This window comes from Scomber scombrus, chromosome 3 (assembly GCF_963691925.1).
Source record: "Scomber scombrus chromosome 3, fScoSco1.1, whole genome shotgun sequence".
Lineage (NCBI taxonomy): Eukaryota > Metazoa > Chordata > Actinopteri > Scombriformes > Scombridae > Scomber > Scomber scombrus.
The window spans coordinates 34449873-34470582 of NC_084972.1; the positions used below are offsets into that span (position 1 = coordinate 34449873).

Sequence of the window (20710 nt, forward strand, 5' to 3'; positions counted from 1 at the left end):
TCCCTGAGGCCTAGGGCTGTGGTCCACCCCGCAAGTGCTGGAAGGCAAATTGCAGACACTGGGATAACGTTCAGGCCATCCTCGTATGGGCACACCTTGTGCCTGGCAAGCCAATGCTGCAGCGGCCGCATGTAAAGCAACTCCAGGGTCACCACCTGGGATGCCGCTGCCATGAGGCCCAACAGCCTCCGGCCACGCTTCACTGAGATGGGCTTGCCCACAGTCAACTGTGACAAGCTGTCCATCAGCACCGCTGTCCTCTTCAAGGTGAGGAGAGCTCTCATTAAGGTCGAATCCAGAACCAAACCCAGATACTCCAACCTCCTTGATTGAACAGGGCAACTCTTCTTCCTGTTCAAGGCCAGCCCCAGGTTCTTGAGGTGGTTCAACACCGTCAAGGTGTCGAGCCGGGCCTGGCGTTCCGACGGGGAGCAAACCAGCCAGGTAATTCAAAATATGAATGCCCTGGTGACGGAGAGGGGCCAGTGCTGCCTCCATGCACTTTGTGAAGGTGTGAGGAGACAAGGACAGGCCAAACGGGAGGACGGTGTACTCGTATGCGGTGAATTGAAAAAAGAAACGGAGGTACTTCCTGTGACCTCAGTGAATAGGAATGTGGAAGTACGCATCGCGCAGATCCACCATAGTGAACCACTCTCCATGCCTTATAGCTGACAGAAGGCGTGACAGACGAAGCATACGAAAGGGCAGGCGTTTTAGGAAGCCGTTGAACCCCTTCAGGTTCAAGATAGGATAGAGGCCGCCGTCCTTTTTCGGAACCAAGAAGTAGGTTGAATAAAACCCTTGGTGCATCTCGCCACTGGGAACGGGTGTTATTGCCCCCTTCTTCAGAAGGGCCAAAACCTCTGTCACAAGGGACTGACAATCTGCCCTGTCGCTGAGGAGGATAGGAACAATGCCGGGAAATGGCGGTGGTCTGGTTCTAAACTGGAGTCTGTGTCCTGACTCCAGTGTATTTAGTAACCAAGGGCACCGAGTACACTGGCGCCAGAAAGCAATGTGCTGAGGAGTGAAGCGTGAAGCCGGAGGCTGACAACCGTCAGCTGGTGGCCAACCCCGGTCTGGTGGCCGACCCCGGTCTGGTGTCCCCACGATGAGAGTTTCCACTGTGGTCATAGCGAAATGAACGCTGGCGAGCCGGGCCGCCCTTGACTGGGAACCCCCAGGCGGCAGGCTGCGCCGCCCTGGAGGCTGTAGAGCTGACTTGAAAGGACCCACAACCCCAACGCAAGCGTGAGGCTGGCACATCCCTCACAGAGCGCATCAGTTCCCTCTCCCTACGAGACTGTTCCAAGGCTGCCTCACAGGGTGGACCAAAGACCTCTCCTGGCACCACTGGAGCTGCCAGCACAGCAATGCAATCCTGGTCGGACAGATTGGATTGTGACAGCCAGACTTGGTGGCGTGCCTGCACCATGGAGTCCATTGATTGGCCAAGGGCTTGGGCATGCACACTGGTGACCCGCAGCAACATGTCCGCCACACGGAGCATCTCAGCCATCTCATCACTTGGGGCTGCTGAAGCCAAATCTTGCAGCAGGCCCTCCAAATAAAGTAGCAACTAAGAATTGGTGCACGCCACCCTGGCTGCCTGGTTATCAGTGGCCCTGCAGCGCCTGTTAGGGTGATTTGCATCCCTGCCAGCCCTTGCCATAGCTCCTGCCAACATAGCAAAGGTGGCCCCAACGTGGGGGGCCGTGGCCACCCCATGTGTTTCAGCCCCTGCAATGTTAGCCGGTTGGGTCCTTGGAAGGGCTGCAGAACTAGGAGCCCCCCAAGATGACTGCAGCTCAGACATAAAATCAGGAAGGACAGGGAGCCTGACTGACCTGCATCGCTGTGAGCCCCTGCCAAACACTGAAGCAGCTGGAAGCGGAGATTGGCAGACCAGCTGTGCACGTGCTGCCGCCCTTGTAATCACAGCCCTATCAGAACGGTCCATCGGCTCAAGCTCTGAAGCCTGTGAAGAGCCATTCCCCAAATCTGAGAGCGACTGGACATCCTTCTCGGAATGGGGGTCGTGCAGATCCTCCAAACTGTCAGAGGCTGCGACAGAAAGCAAATATTTTTCTTTATCCCAGACATCAGGAGCTGGCCTACCCATGACAGGCAGCCTCCGAACGCTTCCTCTTCCGCGTGCGCAACTTAGCCTTGTGCAACCACTTTTAAAGAAACCAAACCTGGATCCCTCTGTTATCCCTCTGTTATCTCTCTGTTAGCCAATTTCTAAATTTCCTTTTTTAAGCAAAATTTTAGAAAAAGTGGTTTCAACCCAACTTTTAAGTTTTATGTCTCAAAATGACATCTTTGAGACATTTCTGTCAGGTTTTAGAGCATTACATAGCACAGAAACAACCCTCCTCAAGGTAAATTCAATATCATGCCGCCTTGGTGACTGATCCGGTGAAAGCCTATGTGGCCGTCATCTATCGTCCACCAGGACAACTAGGCGACTTCTTCATGAGCTTGACACCCTGCTGTCATCAATTCCTGAGAATGAGTGTCCCATGCTCGTCCTCGGAGACATGAACATCCACTTGGACAGTGCCAGCTCGGTTGACTTCCTGTCTCTGGTTCACTCATTCGACCTAAGACAGGTCCCGACTCCACCGACTCACAAGGCTGGCAAAGAGCTTGATCTCATTCTTGCTCGGAGCTGCACCACGGACAACCTAAGGGTCACCCCTCTCCATCTCTCAGACCACTTCTTCATTCACTTCAATGTCCAGCTACCAGAACAACCCCCTACCTCCCCACCCATGGTTTCCATCCGCCGCAATCTCCGCAACCTGTCTCCCACCCACTTCTCCTCTGTGCTCTCATCTTCTCTTCTGCCTCACGACACGTTCTCCTCCCTGCAGGTTAATGATGCCACTGATTCTCTCTGCTCTACCCTGAGCTCATGTCTGGATAGCCTGTGTCCACTATCCACCAGACCTGCTCGATCGACCCAGTCGCACCCTTGGCTGAGTGACACCCTCTGGACAACGCGCACTGACCTCAGAGCAGCCAAGAGGAAATGGCACAAATCCAAAACAACTGAAGATCTTGCAAGCTACCAGACACTGCTGTCCTCCTTCTCCTCGAGTATCACTGCTGCAAAGAAGGCCTTCTTCAACGATAGGATCAATGGTGCCACAGACACACGTAAGTTATTCACCACCTTCAAAGCTCTGCTTTACCCTCCACCACCTCCTCCAGCTACTAACCTCACTGCTGATTGCTTCGCCTCCATTTTTACTGACAAAGTGGCAGCCATCAGCAGCCAATTCTCTAAACAACGACCTCACAACCTGTCTTCTCCAAACCTGGGCTCATCGTTCCATGGTTTTACCCCCCTCACTGAGAATGAGGTATCTAAACTAATAACATGTAGCCGTCCTACCACCTGTCCGCTAGATCCAATCCCATCTAACCTCCTTCAAGCTATTTCACCGACTGTCACCCCGGCAGTCACACATATGATTAATTCTTCCCTCACTTCTGGCTCCTTCCCCTCTGCTTTCAAAGTGGCTAGGGTCGCACCACTGCTCAAAAAACCCTCACTTGATCCCACCTAAGTAAAAAATTATCGACCCCTCCTCTTTGCCATATACACCACCTCGCTGGGCCTAATCATCCGCTCGCATGGTTTTTCATACCACTGCTATGCGGCTGATACTCAACTCTATCTGTCTTTCCAGCCTGACGACCCCACTGTCTCAACGCGGATCTCGGATTGTCTCGCTGACATATCCATTTGGATGAAGGACTATCATCTTCAACTAAACCTGGCGAAAACTGAAATGCTGGTCTTCCCGGCCAAACAAGGTATTCATCACAACATCAATATTAAAATTGACTCTCTATCTCTTGTTCCTACCAAGGCTGCTAAGAATCTAGGTGTCATTATTGATGACCAACTGACATTCTCGGACCATGTTGCCGCCGTCTCCCGGTCGTGCCGCTTCGCCCTATTCAACATCCGAAAAGTCAGGCCGTACCTGACCCAATATGCCACTCAACTGCTTGTACAAACCTTGGTGATGGCCCGTCTCGACTACTGCAATGCTCTCTTAACAGGTTTGCCGGCCTGCGCGGTGAAGCCACTGCAGATGATATAGAATGCGGCGGTGCGACTGGTGTTCAACCAGCCAAAGAGGGCACACGTCACTCCGCTGCTTATCGAGCTCCACTTGTTACCTGTAGCTGCTCGCATCAAGTTCAAGTTTCTTATGCTTGCCTACAGAGTGATTGTTGGGAATGCTCCCACCTAATATGTTACCCCCCGGATGCTGCGTTCAAATTTCAAATGAACATCGCCTGGCTCTGCCGGCCGTACAACTACGGCAATCCAAGTTATTCTCATTTGCAGTTCCAAGTTGGTGGAACGAGCTGCCGAAAACCACCAGAGCAGGGGCCTCCCTCTCTGTCTTTAAGAAGCACTTGAAAACCCAGCTCTTCAGAGAGTACCTCCTCTCTAAACTTACAATTACTTAGCACTCTTAACTTACAACTACTTAGCACTACTTAGCCGTATTTATTTATTGTCACACTAATGTCTGTGTTGCAATGTAACTTGAATGTTATTCTCCCTTGTAAGTCGCTTCGGATAAAAGCGTCTGCTAAATGACTAAATGTAAATGTAAATGTAACCAACAACATTCTTTTAACAATGGACAGGGGATAGAGCACAGTTTTAATTGATCATCTTAAAACTTGGGTGGGCATCAAGGACACTGCACTGATTGGTTTTATTCTTACCTTTTAGAAAGAACCTTTGCGGTCACTACCGGTAACTACACCTCCTCCACATCCCACATTAGCTGTGGTGTACCGCAAGGTTCCATTTTAGGTCCAATTTTATTTTCTATCTATATGCTCTCACTTGGCCAAATCATCCAACGACACAACGTTTCTTTCCATTGCTACGCAGATGACACACAGATATACCTTCCCCTGAGATCTGGTGACCCAAGAAGCCTAGCTGCTGCTGTAGACTGTCTCCATGATGTCAACTGTTGGATGGCACAACATTTCCTTCAACTTAACAACTCCAAAACAGAAATAATACTGTTCAATCCCCCAAATACAAAAAATCCCATCAGTCTTGATCCCCTGTCTGCGAACATCAAGCCCACTGCCAGAAATCTTGGAGTCCTGTTTGACCCAGAATTATGTTTCATTCCTCATATCACAAAAACTGTCCAGTCTAGTCGAGTAGTTATCTAACTATATATATTTAGTACCAGTCAAAAGTTTGGACACACTTTTTTCTTTATTTTCACAGTTTTTTACATGAATATAAAAGAGGAAATAAATGTTTTAGCCCTTCATGCTGGTCAGTTCCACACCAGTCCCAACCAGACAGAAACCAGTATGAGTGTGCTGGTGATGGACTGAGGCTCTGCTGAGGTCTAATGCTGCCTGTGTCCTGCTGATAAGCTGCAGTCCAACTAACCTCTGGCAGGTCTGTGTGCCTCAGCCAATCAGGACTCAGAGCTCTAATGAGACAGCAGTTTAGTCTAAAGTGTCCTCTGATAAAACCAGTGAAATCTTTACCACTATAATGAAGCCATACTATGTTACTGGGATAGAGTTCACAGGGAGCCTTTTCTACAGTATCTATAATGATCCGTCATAGCTAGAAACAGGTGGGGGCGTGGTCCTCATGGTGGAGCAGCTGTGTCTTCTGTATCAAACATGCTTTATATTTGTGGACAGTGATATTTCTGCAGTATAGTAGATGAACTCTGGGTGTGCTCGCTGTCTGAGTGGAGTTCAGAGCTTCGTCCTTACTGTCTTTTTATTTAGCTCGTAGTAATCAGGATGAATTCTGGGAAATGAAGTTTGACTTTGTTTAGTTCAGTTTTCCTCTTCCATCTGCAGCGCTCTCTCCTGCTTCTCTTTCTTTCTCTCACTCATTTGTTCAACCAGGTGTAATATTTATTAGTGTGTTGGATGTGCTGACAGAGATAGTCTGATGACTTAGTCACTGCTGAAGATCATCATCATTTAGTTAAATGTTATTATTTATGAATGGGTGTGGTGTTCTCCTCAGGTTGTGATGAAACACTAGAATAATATAACAATGTAAAAAATAAGAATCAGAGAAAACTAAATGTAAAAGACAGTTAAAACATAAATAGATGTAAAAAAAAAAAAGTGAAATATGAACAAGTGTAAGTATGATATGTGCAGGACAGAGCAAAAGATTTGTTTCTTGTTATAACATAAGTTGATATATTGCCATGACAACAGACTTCCATATGTCTGTCTTAACCTGATTATTCTGCATGTAAACATACTGATTAATATGTGTTTTTGTCTTCCAGAGAAAAAAGTTATCAAAGTGGACGAAGGAAGAGACGTCACTTTACCCTGTTCACTCAGCAGCAGACAGGACATTACCCCAGAGATGTTTAAGTGGAAGAAAGATGGTCGTCAGGTGTTCCTGTATGATGCCGGCGATCATTCTGATAACTTTAATACAGGTCAAGGTCAGCAGTTCAGAGGACGAGTCGAACATTTTCCAGATAAACTGAAGTCAGGCGACGCCTCCATAACCATCAGAAATACGAATGTGGCTGACACTGGAGACTACACCTGTGAATTTCCATATCTTCAACCAGAACAAATGTTCCACATGAAGTTTGTTTTTGGTGAGTACTTTGATAAAACACTTATTTAGTGATGTGACTGGTTTAAGAGTCCCAGATGGACTCAAGTCAAATAGTCAGAAACACATCTGGCAGGGCCTCGTCCCCACAGCGCTGCAACTATGTATGGAGTGATTCCCTCTTTATCAAACATGCTGGATATTTGTGACACATTGCAGATTGTGTCACTGTGTCTGAGACATTTTGTCACTTTCCAAAACGTTTGGCTTCACAGGTCTGAATATCATTTAAAAAACTGTAAATCTGTAATAAGGATGTGCATGAGCCCATTTTATCATGGTCAGTGAACCAGTCGATGGTCAGAGTGAATAAATGAATATTCACTCAATGCCCACATTCACAAGAGCTGAATAGATAATGCTTCAAAAAATAACTTTCAATATTCATAACAAACAAAAAGCTTTAACTGCACCAATTTCAATTTATTTAAATTATAATCAGCCTTCATTTCTTTACAGAAACACATTAATTAAAAGTAAAATTCTTCCAGGCTTACAGACCTTTAATCCCTGCAAATGATTATTAGGTTATTAGGTTTTAATGACTCATCCCTAATCATGAAAATACCTGAAGACGATAAAAAAATGTTCCTGATCTACTCAACATTTTATAAAATTATTGTGACAGTTAATCTGGTTTTTTTGTGCTAAACTTGCAGAATTTCAGCTGATCTGAGTGTTAGTCAGTGTCTCAAACCTGAATATGAGATCTGAGGATCATGACACAGTTTAATATTATTTTAATGTATTGATCAAACAGATTTCTGAAGCATTGGATCAGTTGTGTTAAAAATGGTTCACTGTTCATTTAATACAGTTAAAATAGCGACATCTGCAGAGCAGCTGTTGGTGTTGTATTTGCATGAATGGATCAAATCTGACTGTGATGAAACAGAATATATAAATATAAAACATAGTACAAAAAGTAAGGACATTTGTGTTTGGTAGATTATTTCTTTGTAGTAACAATGCTTCTTGGCAATAAATCTTATACGGTTGGAAAGCCTGTTTATTTCCCTTTTAAATGGAGCCACATTTGTAAGGAACATGCATTTGTGGGATGAGCAGCAGAGCTGAAATATGTGAAAAATGTGTCAAGGAAATATATAGTGTATAATCTGAATGACACATAAGATAAAATAGATTTTATTAATTCAGATGGTACAACACAAACTACCTTGTAGTTTTAAGTGAAATATAATAATGCTCTCCTTCCTCTGTGAGAAGATAAAATCTCCAGTTAAATGTTTGATCAGCTGCTGTCGGCTACTAAAGAAGAACTACGACACATTTGATGGTCAGTTTTTCATTCTGGCAGCTTGAGACTGTTGATCAAATGTTTCTCACTGACACAATGAAACTGTGATAACACAAAGGCTCAGACATGCTGCACAAGAAGCTATGATTCACATTTTAGAACAGTTTTTATGTTACTTTAGTGGAACAGAAAATACTGTCATCTCAGACAACACATGACACGATTTCATTTTCATTTTTGTGGTTCAAGAAACTTCAGAAATTCAAGGTTTGTCCAAACGTGTTGACTGTATGTGTCTCTGTCATGATATGAGTCAGAAATAGTGTTTGCAGTGGTGAGAAGTTACCAAATATTTAGTTTGATCAAACATTCCTGAGATGTGTAGTTAAGGCTGATGTGCTTTTCTATTTCACTGTTTCTCTGTTTTTCCTCCTCTGAAATATGATCATATACAAGCAGAGACAGGCTGAACAAAAACATCCCAGTATTACAGCTCATGTCTAATCCTCTAACTGTTCTTTACAACGTTTCTGTTATACTTTGTTCACAGATACATCTCCACAGCCATGTGTCAGGATACTTAATCAAACAAAGGATGGGATTCAGCTGCAGTGTGAAGTTCGAGGAGCTTCTCCAAAACCTGAATTACACTGGGAGGACGGAGCTGGAAACGTCCTTCTTGCTGAAAAACCACAGGAGATAGAAAGAGGAGGAATCTACAACGTCATCCTCCAAACTATTGTGACCAAGACCGACATCTATTGCTGTGTTGCTACACAGAAGGAAATCAACCAGACGACTCATGATGACATAAATGTGTATATCCCTGGTGAGATTCTTCCTAATTATATTTTAATATTGAAATGATTTTAATAGTTAACATGTTTTTAGTTGTGAATAAATGTCAGTGTGTGCTCAGACTGAACACAAAGTGAATGAACTCAAAGAAACATTTTAAACTGAGTGAAAACTCAAATATAAAAATCTCTAAATATTAATCAGATGAACATGTGTAAAAGAATCTGAAAACATTGACTCATAAACTGAATGTGAATGAGGCAAAGTGTATTAGTGTTGCAGAGCCTCATGCTGTATAACAGCAGACTGTATGGCTCTGCTCTCATTGTGCTTCAGTAGCTGTAGAGTCGACCCACCAGCCAGAAGCATCTGTTGCTTTAAATCTTCACATTACTGGACAGTAGTTGTGTAAGTCTGTGTTAGTGAGCTAGTGCTACTTAATGTCTCAGTCTGCTCAGTGAAACATAAAGTTTATCAGTAGTAGCCATGACAACAACTATCATAAAGTGAAGATGTGCTCCCAAGAGTGAATCCAGAGTCCATCACAGACTTGTACTTGTGAGCCTCGGCTCAGGATGTAGAAAACCTGGACTATGGACAGATTTCCACACATGTGCAGATCTCAGGTACGGCAGGAGTGTAGCAAAAGTCAGCTGTAAAAAGCCTAAAGTGGAGTGACAGGACAGTGATTGAAACATCCTTCCTACTGAGGATCAACACGTGTCAGAAACAGCAGGATGCTACAACAACATGAGCCTCCTCACTACTGTGACCAAAAGCAACCTCTGAGCTGTGGAGCCCAGCAGGAGGAAACTGCTCAGAAGATGGATGCTAATATCACTGTGGCTGCTGAGAGTCATCTCACTGCTGTTTGAATCCGTCAATCATTGGAGATTTTAGGAGCATGCACACCTTTAGTTGTTCTCTTTGTGTAGGTTATGATGTCTGAACATGATGGACACTTTGATTCTGACTGTTACTTTACCTTTTTATCTGTTTCAGGGCTCACAGCTGGGCAGATTGCTCTTATAGTTATCATTGTTGTTGGTGTTGTTGGTCTTGTTTTTGCTGTGTACATACGGAGGTATCACATCATAAGCTTTTTTATGAAAGGTGAGTTTAACTAATATTTTGTATCCATATAATCATAATGAGCAGACAACAGATTCTTTAGAAATGTTTGTAATATAATATTTTCTTTATAAATATATCATGTTTATTTTTTAACATTTGTTTTTATCTTTCTGTTGGCTTTCATACAAAGTCTACATTAATCTTTTATTGAATACATTAAAATTAATATATCATATACATAAATCTATTTCCAGCTCTTCTAGCTGAAGTTTTAATATCATTCAGCTTCATCCATGTTTTTCATCTGAATCAGTTCATACATTTTAAATAGACGGCTTTTTGTTTCAGGTCAGTTCATCATTTAAGTGATATTTTATTTTATTATAAACACAATAAGAGGAACACAAAAATTAACACTGTAATAAGATAATTATAGCTTGTTTTAATTCAAACATATCAGTTGGACTCAATGCAATTAATGTGTTTATTAACTAAAGTTCAGATTTTCTGTAATATAATTATATTTTCTCTCTTTCTGTTGGAGGTGATAACACAAAGGCTCAGACATGCTGCACAAGAACCTATGATTCACATTTTAGAACAGTTTTTATATTTAGTGGAACAGAAAATACTGTCTACATCTCAGACAACACATTACAGGATTTTATTTTTGTAGTTCAAGAAACTTCAGAAATTGAAGGTTTGTCCAAACGTGTTGACTGTATGTGTCTCTGTCATGATATGAGTCAGAAATAGTGTTTGCAGTGGTGAGAAGTTACCAAATATTTAGTTTGATCAATTCCTGAGATGTGTAGTTAAGGCTGATGTGCTTTTCTATTTCACTGTTTCTCTGTTTTTCCTCCTCTGAAATATGATCATATACAAGCAGAGACAGGCTGAACAAAAACATCCCAGTATTACAGTTCATGTCTAATCCTCTAATTGTTCTTTACAACTTATTCTATTCTTTTATACTTTGTTCACAGTTGAAGCAAAGCCGTCTGTCAGGATAGTTGAGCAAAGAGATAAAAGTGCACTGCTGCAGTGTGAAGTTCGAGGAGCTTTTCCAAAACCTAAGTTACACTGGGAGGACAGAGAGGGACACAAACTTCCTGCTGAAGAACCACAGGAGTCAGAAAGAGGAGGACACTACGACATCATCCTCATAACTACTGTGACCAAGACCGACATCTATCGCTGTGTTGCTACACAGAAGGAAATCAACCATCAGGCTCATGCTGACATACATGTGCATATCTCTGGTGAGATTCTTACTAATTAGTGCCACGGGTGCTAAGCTCCGAGGCACTCCCTCAGCAGTAATATTGCAGAGGCATCTATTAATCTTGCTCATACTTATTCTTCTTATTTTTCTTCTTCTTATTAGTGCCACGGGTGCTAAGCTCCGAGGCACTCCCTCTACAGCAGTAAAGCTGTAGAGGGAGTGCCTCGGGGCTTTTTTATTCTTCCGTCATATTTCGGCGCGTAACTCCTCCCGCAGCTTTGAGAAAACCCTGAGAATATATACATGAAAACGTGCGGCTCGATCGGGAAAGGGGTGCTATTATTTGGAATGTTCAAATTCCAATTTTTCCCAAAGTTATTCCCAAAATACCGGGAAAATTCTCCATTGAAAATGAATGGGAATTTTTTTTTTAAACCACAAAATTTCACTTTTTTTCGGAGTCACCTAGCTCTCTCATACCTGTACGTAGAAATGTGATTCAAACTTTAAAACGGAGGATAACTTGTGCTCTCTCCAAAACACCAAACGTGTAAACTTTTAAAACTATGAGCAGTCAAACGAGGACTGGAAATCACTTTTTATTCAAAGTTAGAGTGGAAGCGTCAGTTAGCTTGAGTGCGAGAAGCAGTAAAAAATGAACTTAATTTTTATTTTTAACTCGAGCTCACGGCCAAACCGTGAAAAGGAGACAAATCATTTTTTGTCAAAATGTAGACATAGGTGTTGGGATTCATAGACGTTAACAGGCGGTGTCTGCACAAAATGTAAACGGGGGGGCTGAGACCGGCGGCAATACCTGTCTCGCTCCCCATTGACCCTAATGTAATCGTCTTTTTTTTTTCAAAAGAAACTCACTCTGTCTTCGCACTGAGTTTACGCGCTCATTTTAAGGAATATCTGAATAAAATAAACACTGTCAGAATCTGCCGGCTTCTGGTTTTTTCTCACAGTGTTTTCGGTTTTTGGACAGAAGCTACGGTTTTCTCACAGTTTGCAATTGTTCAGGACCTTGTCAGAAGCCAAATTCTGGGGGCGTTTTGAGAATTTTTTCCAAGCAGATCCTCAAATCACCGTAGCAACCGTAGGGCCTACGGTTGCTGTCCTTGGCAGCCTGTTGCTGGGCAGAAACTGACCTACTTTTTTGTGATTGGCTAATTCCTGTCTGTCTGTTTTGCCAGTTAACCGAGCTAGCTCGGCTGCACTAGCGGCCGAAAGCTCTCAGCAATAGCGTCCATGTTTAGGGTAGAGGTGGTGACTTTGATTGACAGGTGACACTTGGTAGGGGGCGGGGCTTCAGAGAACTCGGTTGAAGCCTAATTTCACATATTTAGCGATTTTTGTTTTACAACACACTTTTCTGTGGTATGTCAAACTCAGAACACATATTTATTCTTACTTTACAGGGACTTTAATTAGTTTAAATACATATTATTTATGCTTAAATATGATTAACTGGAATATTAGAATTGAAATACTGGAATATTTCCATTCAATTTCCAAGTAGATTTCCAGTCATAAAAAAGTATAATAAAATCTACTCTCTTAATGATAAGATTTACTTAATATTTTTGTTTTGATCAGGGTGACTTTTGAACTCTGGAAATAAATCGTGTACTTGTCCCGGCAGCAGCCCCGTGGCACTCAAAATTTCCCTGGAATGTTTTTGTTATATTTTAATATTGAAATGATTTTAATAGTTAACATGTTTTTAGTTGTGAATAAATGAAAGTTGAAAACATTTAAACTGAGTGAAAACTTCACACTGACACTGAAGTTCTGTGACTCCACACACACACACACACACACAGACTAAAAATGACAGAAATTGTTGTGATTAACTTGAAGTTAAACTGTATTTTAAAGAAGTTACAGCAATAATAACATTAAAGTGAATGACTCAGTTATGTTTGTTATGTAGCATCATCTGATATTTCACTCTCACTCTAAACTGTATTAATGCACATTATTCTTAAATTAAACATTCCTCCATAAATGCATCTAGAAAGATTCAAACCAAATCAACACTTGATGAATCTTTACAGCTAAAACTAGCTGTTATTGTACAGCTTATGATGATGTAATGATTTCTACAATTTACACATTACAAAAGGCTCCACTCACTCTAAAACTAATTAGTAGTTAGCAATAGTGTCATAGATTTATAAACGGTTGTAACAACACGGCTGATTTAGAGACTGAAATCCTTAGAATCAGTAAAAGTTTCATCCCATAAATGAAAAGATAAAAAGACTCTTACATTGATAGTTAATAGAAAGTTCATGTGCAACAAAATCTACTGAGACTCACTGAACTTCTTATTAGCAGTAATTAGACAGAGCAGATAGAGAGAGTTCAGTCAAAGCAATGGGAAATTACAGTGTTACAGCAGCCAATGTAGCTGAGACTAAGTGGTTCAGGTGTGATAGTCGTCGCCAAGGGGTGTTGAACAGACACAGAGGAGGCAGAACTTCCTTTTACCATTTATTAAGAGGCTAGGCAAGTGTGTGTGGTCTACAGGAAACAAACATATGCAAAATCCAGAGGCAATTAGGTTATCATAACATTACACACTGTAACTGACCATGGAAATAAGACAGCAAATTCGAGGTAAGTGATGGTCTGCATATACTCTATTAAAGCAAACTGGACACTCACGTGTTGGTTTCTCTCTCCACCAGCTCTTCAGACAGTCTTTACAGAAGCTGTGGCTACATGACAGAACAACAGGATCTCTAAGGATATCATGACTGACCGGACAGCAGAGATCCTCCTCTGATCTGGAAGCCATTTAGTCTCTGAATCAAGCTGAAAACACAGCAGACACAAAGTACAGTCAGTCATGGCTCCCCTCCCTCTTCTACTAACTTCATTGACATTTACTTTAACTTTGACTCCAGTTTTTAATCGAACTCACCTTCAGTGTTGAGAGTCAGCAGGTTGAAGCAACAGAGTTCTAGTTTTCCACTTTTCTCTCCTGTAGCTGTTCTCACTCAGAGGAAGTTGTTGTGTTTCAAGGTGAATCTGATCTTCTGACAAAAGCTGTAGCTTCACATGTAAAACAGGTTGTGTTTCATTCTAAAGTTCAAAAATACACCAACAACACCTTTAAAGATTAATGATTAACAGGTTTTATTTGATTTTATATGTACAGCACAGAACATCGTGACCCATGTGAAGACTAGAAAATAAACAGAGGGGCAGTGGTTCTGTTTGATGGAGTTTTTATTTTTAAGCTTTTATTTCACATTATTGTGAAATATATGTATATGATTGCTGGCATACACAATTCTGGCTTTATTTTCCTGTCAAAAAAACTGCAGCAATCCAGGAGTTCAGTCAACGATCTTTAATAACGTCCCACAGGAGTAAAGGCAGATGGGTACATAAATTCTATGTCCAATATGAATAACCAGTCATTCAGTAATTCTTAAGTTGTGGTTATCTGAAGGAAATTACATTAAAAGAATAAATATTATTAGTTCAAATGGTTTGAATAAACAAAGAAATAATGACAATAACAACTCTGCTGCTGTAAACAATTGAGCATGCTATGCTCCAAATGTCCACAAGAGGTCTCTCTCGACCACAATTAAAGATCGACAGCTCAAATGGTATACAGTCATCAATAGCAGCATGAAAATAAAATATAAGGAACCCTTTTACACAACAACTAGTCATATCAAATTAATTATGACAAATCTATGCAAAATTACATTCAAAATAAAGAATATAAGTGCTGCTAATAAACTGGTGGCCAAGGTAATAACAGATCCAACCCTGGCTAGATTCACTGTGGGTAAAAACCTGGTAAAGCAAAGGGAAAAGACAGACGAGGAAGAGGGAGGAAGAGTTGTAACGAAGATAGATGATTTGGCTGTGATAGTTATGTTTGTTATCAATAATAATAACATGTTATTTGTATTTTTGAATTATAGTATATTAAGATATATGACCTTTTAAATGTCACAGATCAATCATGTATCTTTGTAATTTTTTGTGTAATTTAGTTAATTTAATTTGCATCGTTTTTGTTTCATTCATGAGTTAAGTGTTGTATAAATTCCGCCACCAGATGGTGCTGTAGAGTCAGAAACGAGTTGTGAAAGTGTCAAGAGAAGAAGAAAACTCATTCAGCGTTTTACACAGTATGAGAGTAATAGCTGAAAAGGTTTAGTTTCTGTTGATAAAGTCCAGGTGCATCAAATCAATCAATCAGTGAATCAGTCAGTCAGGACTGCTCTGTGGTGCGTTCAGGGGCCTGGCTCTGGGTTTCTTTAACAGGTTGAAAGTGTAAAATAAAATACTCAGAAGGTGTTTTGACGTTTAACGCTTTATTTTTAAGGATGTGCGCTGGTGTCGTGTTGCTGCTTCCGGATAAAACCGAAATATTTCGGGTCCGTTTAGTTAGCAGTCGGAAGGTTTTGATCAGTAACGTTAAAGTGACTTTGAATCTCCAGCCGTCATCGATAACTATGGAGCTTCTTCTTCTGGTGTTTTTCTGTCTCCTGACTGGCTCTGAAGTAACGTTTGGTGCTGAAAACGGTAAGAAAACTATTTATTTATACTGATGATCAAACTGAATTATAAAGATATGGAGTTTTTATCTCGTAATTTTGACTTCCTCATCTTTACAGAGTTGTCAACTAGTGAAAAGTGCTGGTTAAAATATAATCTTTAAATCATAACTCTGCTGAGTGATTTGAAGTCATTTTGAGACAGAAAACATTTTCAGTCCCAAATGTCTTTATTGCATACATTAGCCAGACATAAATCATGTTTTACTACAGTCGATTTAACAAAGATATCAGACATAACAAACACACAAACATAAAAATAAAATTATTGACTGTAATCACATTAATATCATGCCTGATTACACAATAAACAGCAAACACGTTTATGGCCGCAAATTCTATTAAAATAAACCTAATTGTCTCACACATAAATACCATCACTGTTATCTCAGACATACAGTTAGTGTATTTGTTGGTAATGTCTGTTTGATCCAGATGAAAACAGCTGTAGAGGCTTTAACAGGCTGCGCGCGCTCACGTGGACAGAAATCACTTTTTGGGAGAGTAGGAACGTGCAGGGCGGGGTCTGTTTCCTGCTGTTATTTCTGAGAAACTGCGTATCAAACATGTGTGATCACATCATCATCTATTGTGTAACTTTATGCTGATATTTCTCATCAGATCTAAAATCACAGAAAGTAGTTTGACGTTGTTTGCTCTCACTTCCTCCTTTCACGTGCGCTCAGAACTTCATCTTTCAAATGTCAAATTCAAAGATGTTAATAGCTGTGACTCAGAGAAGGATGTGCAAGGATGTTATTATTTATTAATGGGTTTGTTGTTTTTCTATAGGTTGTGATAAAACACTAGAATAATATAATAATGTGAAAAATAAGAATCAGAGAAAACTAAAAAGAAAAAAAAAAGATAAAACATAAATAGATGTAAAAAAGTGAAATATGAACAAGTGTAAGTATGATATGTGCAGGACAGAGCAAAGGATTTGTTGAAGACAATGTGCCAGATGACAAGAGACAAGAAAAGTTTCTTGTTATAACATAAGTTGATATGTTGCTATGACAACAAACTTCCATATGTCTGTCTTAACCTGATTATTCTACATGTAAACATACGGATTAATATGTGTTTTTGTTTTCCATGGACAACAGTCATCAGAGTGGGAGAAGGAACAGACGTCATTTTACCCTGTTCACTCAGCAGCAGACAGGACATTACCTCAGAGAAGTTTGAGTGGAAGAAAGATGGTCGTCAGGTGTTCCTGTATGATGACGGAAATCATTCCAATATCGTCAATACAGGTCAAGATCAGATGTTCAGAGGACGAGTCGAACATTTTCCAGATAAACTGAAGTCAGGCGACGCCTCCATAATCATCAGAGATACGATGGTGGCTGACACTGGAAACTACACCTGTGAATTTACAAATCTTCAGCCAAAACAAACGTTCCACTTTCAGCTTCATGTTATGGGTGAGTACTTTGATAAAACACTTATTTAGTGATGTGACTGGTTTAAGAGTCCCAGATGGACTCAAGTCAAATAGTCAGAAACACATCTGGCAGGGCCTCGTCCCCACAGCGCTGCAACCATGTATGGAGTGATTCCCTCTTTATCAAACATGCTGGATATTTGTGACACATTGCAGATTGTGTCACTGCGTCTGAAACATTTTGTCACTTTCTAAAACCTGTTAAATACGTCCAGCTTCATGCAGTGATTGTTCAGGTGTGTGGAGAATCAGTTTAATTGTTCCTGACTAGCTGTAGCTCACATTTCTGTTGTTCAGTGTTTCATACAAAATAAATATGAAGTACAAAAACACCCAGCAGGAATTTAAAGGAGTCAAATGAGGTGAAAATTAGATTTGCATTCAGTCTGAACACTTCTTTGGGGCACAGATCATTGATTGTTCTCTGCAGACTCATCACTGATGTACATGAAGTAAAACACATTTGAGTCCCTCTGTGGAAGCAGAGCTTTTCCTTCCTGATGGAGGTGCAAAGTTAGTCAATCATCAGTGTCTCTTTATGAAAAACATGTGTTTGGTGCTCAGGAGCTGATTAAATAAACCTCTTAGGTATCAAATGTGATGCTGAATTTACATGTTTGTTAACAACCTGATCCTGAGGAAAGGAACAAGAACTCCACTCAGAGAGATTTAAAGCTTGAAAACATTAAAATAATTAATAAATTATAAACATTTTCATGATGCAAGTAAAAAAAGCTTCTGGATCATAGGTGCTGTATGATGTTATAAACACTAAATGACATTATAGTGGGATTATACTGCTGTATAATCCCACTATCCACTGTTCAAAGGCTCAGACATGCTGTACAAGAAGCTATGATTCACATTTTATTTTACTTTAGTGGAACACAAAATACTGTCTACATCTCAGACAACAAATTACATGATTTACTTTTTATTTTTGTGGTTCCAGAAAAAGGTTTGGCTCCATTAAAAGTATTGATAATTAGAAATGATCACTTCCTGTTTGCAGTGCAGTGATGATGTACAGACAATGATCTCTGGATTACTTTGATATGAAGAAAACTTAAAAACTTGATTCTCAGGTGAGTTCTGCAGTTATAGGAAGAGTCTCTTTATGGTTTCTAAGTGGATTTATGGAGGTTTATTTGTGATGCTGATCACAGATGATGATATCGTCTGGAAGTGTAAAAATATGAGCATCATGTCTCTGTGATTTGAGATGTGACTCAAAGAAGTAGTTCAAACTAATTGTGTCTCAGGCCTCTCGTCTCTCCTTCTGCTGCCGACTGTAAAAACACTCCAGCAGTCAAATGAACTTTGTGTTCAGTCTGAACGTTTAAACAGGAACATCAAAACCAGTCACAGAAAATAACCAAGTACATTTACTCAAGTACTGTGTTTAAGTACAGTTTAGAGGTACTTATACTTTACTGTAGTACAGTTTGAGGTACTTGTACTTTACTGTAGTACAGTTAGAGGCACTAGTACTTTACTGTAGTACAGTTTGAGGTACTTGTACTTTACTGCAGTACAGTTAGAGGTACTTGTACTTTACTCTAGTACAGTTTGAGGTACTTGTACTTTACTGTAGTACAGTTTGAGGTACTTGTACTTTACTGCTGTACAGTTAGAGGTACTTGTACTTTACTGTAGTACAGTTTGAGGTACTTGTACTTTACTGTGGTACAGTTTGAGGTACTTGTACTTTACTGTAGTACATTTTGAGGTACTTGTACTTTACTGTAGTACAGTTTGAGGTACTTGTACTTTACTGCAGTACAGTTTGAGGTACTTGTACTTTACTGCTGTACAGTTAGAGGTACTTGTACTTTACTGTAGTACAGTTTGAGGTACTTGTACTTTACTGTAGTACATTTTGAGGTACTTGTACTTTACTGTAGTACAGTTTGAGGTACTTGTACTTTACTGCAGTACAGTTTGAGGTACTTGTACTTTACTGCAGTACAGTTTGAGGTACTTGTACGTTACTCTAGTACAGTTTGAGGTACTTGTACTTTACTGTAGTACAGTTTGAGGTACTTGTACTTTACTGTAGTACAGTTTGAGGTACTTGTACTTTACTGTAGTACAGTTTGAGGTACTTGTACTTTACTGTAGTACAGTCTGAGGTACTTGTACTTTACTGTAGTACAGTTTGAGGTACTAGTACTTTACTGTAGTACAGTTTGAGGCAGAGCTGTTCACAAGTCATTTTTTACAAGTCCAAGTCAAGTCTCAAGTCTCTGGTCAAGAGTCCGAGTCAAGTCTCAAGTCTCTCGCCAACACTAATTCAAATTCAAATTCTGACCTTAGAGCTGTACAATCCTTCATCCTGATCAGTTAGCCTTGCGAGCACCTGCCCATGTCTGTTTTTGTGGTGTGCTGTCACTGAAGTTTGTATGTAAGTATCTGTTTGTATGTTGAGATGTCCTCTCCTGAAACTGTTACCAAATCTACCTTCGGCTATTACCTTGACCTAGACCTTGATATAGGACAGTATGAAAATGTACCAATTGTAGGTTCACTATAGAGAATCTACTGCAATGTGATGTGAAGAAACATACACTAAGAATTATTTCAATTCCATAACTGTATTTTCTTCAACAAAAAAATAATTATTTTAACAATGTTGTAAAATATAACAAAATGAACAAAACATGAACATCACAGAAACACTGCACTGCAGTTTAACACTGTGGTACAAACACATGTTCATTATTTTTTTCTCCAAGCTGCCTTTTATCTGCTGCTTAACACAACACACAGCAGGGAATGTGTCGGGATATTATAAAATATATATATATATATATATATATATATATATATATATATATATATATATATATATATATATATATAAAATGACCATAGTTAACGCAACGTTGTGTTTTTTAATAATTAGTAGCGGAGCCACTAAGTTAGTGGCACTAAGCATAATAAGAGTTGCGGTGGTTTCCTGTCTGAGCTTTTAAAATAAAACCTTTGCTATTGTGCGCTTCTTATTATTATTAACAAACAAATTTGGGGCTTGTCAATTACGGGAGAAATGACGGGAGGGCGGCGGGAGATGGTTTCGAAATATGGGAGAACCAGGGAAAAACGGGAGTGTGAAGGCATTGTATCCAAACGTAATGATCTGAGGCACTCCTGCTGAACTTATCGCACTCGCCATTGTCAATGTCTGATACTGAAGATGCGCGCTTCACACATGGCGCATGCGCGTGGCATGACGTTGGTGTTTACATCTAGCTCAGAGCCAGAGATCATACAAAAAGATGAATGACAGATAAATAATGAGAATAATAATAATAACATGAAATAAAGGTTGTTCGCGAGTCTCGAGCCTCGAGTCGAAGTCAAGTCTGAAGTCTTTTGAGGTCGAGTCCAAGTCGAGTCTGAAGTCACAGTTTAGTGAGACTTAAGTGCAACTCGAGTCCGAGTCGCGAGTCCGAGTCCCCAGCTCTGGTTTGAGGTACTTGTACTTTACTGTAGTACAGTTTGAGGTACTTGTACTTTACTGTAGTACAGTTTGAGGTACTTGTACTTTACTGTAGTATTTCCATGTGATGCTACTTTCTACATCTCAGAGGGAAATATTGTACTTTCTACTCCACTACATTTATTTAAC

At 40.5% G+C, this 20710-nt stretch overlaps 1 pseudogene; it reads left to right on the forward strand.

Moving 5' to 3' along the window:
* Nucleotides 1-2400: 2400 nt before the first annotated feature.
* On the forward strand, nucleotides 2401-4500 carry LOC133978164 (uncharacterized; annotated as a pseudogene).
* Nucleotides 4501-20710: the final 16210 nt, after the last annotated feature.